Here is a 5,673-nt window from a genome sequence, read left to right as displayed (position 1 = left end):
TATAAAAAAAACATCTAAGTGAACATATCGTCAATATTGTAGTTAATTTCATCAGTTACTGTAGGAGTTTCGTATGTATTTTAGATAAAAAAATTATGATCTCACCCTATGTTTTTGGTCATCTCTTTACACTGAGTGTTGTAACAGGCTAATGCACACAATTAATCAGAATGATGGAATTTGTGGACTCCATCAGTAGTGACTGGTTTAAAATCAACTCGGTCACTTTATAATTAAGAAAAAGAAGATTTATAATCTATAAGTTTGTACATTGTACTCGTTATCATCTTCGTGAGCACCAATTATTAGAAACTCATGGGCATGTTTTCTATTGATTTATATTATATTTTGATTACAAAGGTTAATTAATAAGTTTGCTTCCCTGAAGTTTGTTACAAACTAAATTAAAGTTTCATTCCTAAATTAATTTATGAATTTAATTTTCGAATTAATATTATTAATGCAGCAAAATGGAAGCATGACTTTTGATACACAATAAGAACAAATGTATAATTAACTATTCATTACCTTAAATTTCCCACAGGTCAAATCGGACTATTTAGCTCGCTGAGAGACAATCCTACTCTGAAGCGCCATCTAGGTGTTTACGGATCGATAGAAGAGGCGGTGTGACTTCACAAAGTAGTGAGGCACCACCAGGAAAAGCAGCTATTGTGTCCTGGTGGCTTGTGGTGATGTAGTTATTGCAGCTATACTCACTAGCGGTTAGAGAAAACATTTTTTGGGACATCCCAGGAACTCTTCTCCAAGAGACGTGAAGAAGAGGCCAACAGCAGAAGGAAAAGTGAAAATGTCATCGGAAAGATGGAACGGTGAATGAAAGATAAAAACAAAGAATAAAACTGTACTTATTAAACCTATATGAACCAAATATTTCTCAGAAGTGTTTCAGCAGCATACAAGAAGATGAATGTGAACATCAAGGCTTGTTTGATAATTTGGCTTCTGCTAATTGGCGAGTTGCAAGGTAAGTTACATTTAAAACCAGTTAACCCATCGACTTCGCTAATGATCATATTAATGCATAAAGCCTGAACAGCATCTTCACTGAAACGTATATATTGAGATAAGTTAGTACGCTGCATATTTCTGAACATATTAATTTGCTGTGTTATATAAGTTTTGTGCAGGTCTTTATATTCTGTTTAAAAGTCAGGTATTACTGAAACATACTCTCGTTGTAGTTTCCTATTTTAAAACAAAAAACTACTCATTTTAACACTGTCAATAACGATTATCAATAAGTTGTTGAGTAGGAAATGAACGAAACGTTTTTAGCCTCATGTAACAGAAGGCTAGTTGGCGCTTTTAACTACCTTTGAAGGTATCAAGATTTTGAAGTACTTTGCTACTATGTATAACTGTATACATCAATAATGAAAACTTCTCTTTAAGTCTTTTGGAAGTTCTAATAACACAAGAATATTAACCTGAAATTAAGGTGTTCAGAAAGTTGTGTGTTGATTGTTTAGTAGTCTACAATCTGTTGCTGAATTTAACGTTATTATTTCGACATATGTTTAAAGGTGTTTGATCAAAATTGTTGTTCAGAATTCAATTTTTTATCAGTGTTGCGTGTTTAGTATTTTACTATCTGTCGCAGTATATAATATTATTCTATTGACTTACGTATAAGTACCTCGCATTTCGTAATCAGTATACTTTTGATTGAATGGCGTTTTGTACAAATATAAATATTTTTTGTAGAGCTTTCAATGAGTAAGCTCTACAGGATTTGAAAAATAAATAAAACTATTCAAGAATAGAAAGACCCTGGTACTAATAGAGAAATTTTAATAACAATATAAACCGAAACACAGGATGCAAAGCAAATGTAGACATGCAGGATCGCTCTGCTAGTCCATATTAAATATATATATATATATACTTATGTATTTACAAACTATGTCAAACATAGTTGAAAAACTTGTCATGAAAAACACTAAAGTAGATGAAAAACATAGTGTGTAGAATTCTCTATTTTTATACTGTAGAATACCTCTCATCCCTGATGTTCAACAAGTCTTCTGGAGATTACGGAGAGCGAACTTAGATTTGTGTGGTCTAATATGCTGCATACATACAAAACTTTCGCTGAATAACATTTTATAATGACATAAGACTATATATATCTTTGTCTTTTATGAGTATAGTATTATACACACTAATGCCATATAATGTTATACAATGACAATACTTTATCTCTCTAGCTATATTATGTGTTTAGTATTCTACACTGTCGCTGTAGCGTTAAACAATGATACTAAGTTATATATTTCTAGTTATGCGTTTAGTATTCTATACTCTGTCGCTGTAGCGTTAAACAATGATACTAAGTTATATATTTCTAGTTATGCGTTTAGTATTCTACACTCTGTCGCTGTAGCGTTAAACAATGATACTAAGTTATATATTTCTAATTATGTGTTTAGTATTTTACACTCTGTCGCTGTAGCGTTAAACAATGATACAAAGTTATATATTTCTAGTTATGTGTTTAGTATTCTACACTCTGTCGCTGTAGCGTTAAACAATGATACTAAGTTATATATTTCTAGTTATGTGTTTAGTATTCTACACTCTGTCGTTGTAGCGTTAAACAATGATACTAAGTTATATATTTCTAGTTATGTGTTTAGTATTCTCCACACTGTCGCTGTAATGTGATGCAATAATGTTAGGCTATACAGTTTAATATATCACGTGTTTTTTATTTTACATGCTGTCACTGTAGCATTAAACAATTATGCTAAGTAATATATTTCTATTTGCTATATGTTTAGTATTCTACACACTGTTGTTCTATAAATTATAAAATGATAATAGGTTGCACATCTTAACCTGTTATGTGTTTAGTATTATACACACTGTTGTTCTATAAATTATAAAATGTCAATAGGTTACACATCTCAACCTGTCATGTGTTTAGTATTATACACACTGTTGCTGTATAAATTATAAAATGATAATAGGTTACACTTCTCAACCTGTTATGTGTTTAGTATTATACACACTGTTGTTCTATAAATTATAAAATGCCAATAGGTTACACATCTCAACCTGTCATGTGTTTAGTATTATACACACTGTTGTTCTATAAATTATAAAATGCCAATAGGTTACACATCTCAACCTGTCATGTGTTTAGTATTATACACACTGTTGCTGTATAAATTATAAAATGATAATAATCTACACATCTCAAACAATTATGTGTTTAGTATTCTACATATTGTCGCTGTTTATATAGCGTTATAAAGTTATACTAGACTATAAATCGCTATATGTTGTGTGTTCAATACTCTACACAATATTACTGTTTAATGTTGTACAACGACAATATGTTATACCTCTTTAGTTACATCATGTGTTTGGTATTCTACACATTGTTGCTCTATAGCATTATACACTCACATTGGGTTGTACCTATATATTTTAGGTGTTAATATTATAATTTCTGTCGCTATATAAGGTTAAACAACAACACTAAGTTATATATCTCTATATGTTATTTGTTTAGACTCTACACACTGTCGTGGTAATGTTATAAAATGATATTAGGTTATACCCTTCTTCCTGTTATAGTATTCTACACTCTGCCGCTAAAGTGTTATAAAATGATACTAAGTTATACACCTCTACCTGTTATAGTATTCTACACTCTGCCGCTAGAGTGTTATAAAATGATACTAAGTTATACCCTTCTTCCTATTATAGTATTCTACACTCTGCCGCTAGAGTGTTATAAAATGATACTAAACTATACACCGCTACCTGTTATATGTTTAGTATCTTTAGTACTTTACACACACGCTGTAAAAATTTATTCAATTATACTAAGTTATGTCACTCTCTCTCTTTAAATATTAGGTGTTTAGTATTCTAAAGTTTGTCCTCTATGACATTAAACAATGATACTTATAATTAATTTTAATTTATCTTCTTACATTTGTCTTACAGGGGTTGAAGTTAATGCAATGCCATTCAATTATCTTAAAATTCGATCCCTACTGATCGTTAAACAGAATCTTTCAAGAAAATCGTAGAGTCCAGGTGCTCTATAAGGAATAGTAATCACCTGATGGGTTTGAGAGTTTTTGTAAAGAATTATCCTAGGTGAAGAATCTACAATTGATGTAATGCCATTAGGTTATATTAAAATTCGATCCCTACTTATTGATTGTTAAACAGAATCTTCTAACTAAATCGTTGAGTCCGAGTGATCTATAAGGAATAGTGATCACCTGATGGATCTGAGAGTTTTTTATAACAATTATCCTAGGTAAATGATCTACAATTGATGCCAAGGCACTATAGAGTTTTTGTATAACAATTATCCTAGATAAATGATCTACAATTGATGCCAAGTCACCATAGAGTTTTTTTATAACAATTATCCTAGGTAAATGATCTACAATTGATGCCAAGTCACCATAGAGTTTTTTTATAACAATTATCCTAGGTAAATGATCTACAATTGATGCCAAGTCACCATAGAGTTTTTTTACTAACAATTATCCTAGGTAAATGATCTACAATTGATGCCAAGTCACCATAGAGTTTTTTTACAACAATTATCCTAGGTAAATGATCTACAATTGATGCCAAGTCACCATAGAGTTTTAAACTTCAGTTATATTTTTATCAACATAAAAACGTCCAGGACAGGACACTGAGTGTTTCACGTACCGACACACACATATATATATATATCCCTATTAAATTATATATCTTTAAAAAAGGACCTCCATTACGGTTATTGGCATGCTATTCGTTTGCAAAAGTCACGTGATCTCCTGTTCAATTAACGATCTGTAGACTCAGTTGATTGTATAGTACTTCCATAGCATGAACAATTTTAGAAATAGTGTTTCATAAGATAGGACGTACGTGAAAATTTTTACTTTTGTTTTATTGGTTTGAAAGTTTGGTTATATCTAGCCAGTTCGTCTCTGAAGTGTTAATTTTTCTCTATGTTGAACGAAAGTAGTTTCTATGTTACTGAGATAGATTATTGGAATATTAAAGAAGGTTGCTTATGGAGAAAAACTTCTAAAGTCGTGTGTATCACAGTTCTATTCGACTAATAGACACAGACATCGAAACATTTCTTTGCTGCTTATTGCGGATCACAATCCTCTAAAACAACGCAGTTACCTAGAAACACTTCTGTAGTGCTAATGATGGATCATATTTCTATAAAATTGAACTGCAACCAAGAAAGACTTCTATGTTGCTTATTGTGGATCATAGTTCTGTACAACTACATATTTACCTAGAAACACTTTTCTACTGCTGCTAATGGATTACAGTTCTGTAGTGTTACATAGTTACCTGAAAAACTTATATTTTGTTGCCAGTAGATCACATAGTTCTGTACAACTACATATTTACCTAGAAACACTTTTCTACTGCTGCTAATGGATTACAGTTCTGTAGTGTTACATAGTTACCTGAAAAACTTATATTATGTTGCCAGTAGATCACATAGTTCTGTACAACTACATATTTACCTAGAAACACTTTTCTACTGCTGCTAATGGATTACAGTTCTGTAGTGTTACATAGTTACCTGAAAAACTTATATTTTGTTGCCAGTAGATCACATAGTTCTGTACAACTACATATTTACCTAGAAACACTTTTCTACTG

At 31.1% G+C, this 5,673-nt stretch overlaps 1 long non-coding RNA gene across 1 annotated transcript in view; it reads left to right on the top strand.

Annotated features, from left to right (window-relative positions):
• The first annotated feature begins 553 nt into the window (after positions 1-553).
• LOC111087629 overlaps positions 554-5,673 on the top strand; it is a 6,962-nt gene continuing 1,842 nt past the window's right edge. Inside the window, exon 1 of the long non-coding RNA XR_002612289.1 lies at positions 554-988. This is a non-coding gene — a long non-coding RNA (uncharacterized LOC111087629). The remainder of the gene's footprint in view (positions 989-5,673) is intronic.

Source organism: Limulus polyphemus, unplaced genomic scaffold, assembly GCF_000517525.1.
Source record: "Limulus polyphemus unplaced genomic scaffold, Limulus_polyphemus-2.1.2 Scaffold2397, whole genome shotgun sequence".
Taxonomy (NCBI): Eukaryota; Metazoa; Arthropoda; class Merostomata; order Xiphosura; family Limulidae; genus Limulus; species Limulus polyphemus.
The sequence above is the reverse complement of the archived record's forward strand: the minus strand, read 5'-3'. Positions and strand labels throughout refer to the sequence as shown.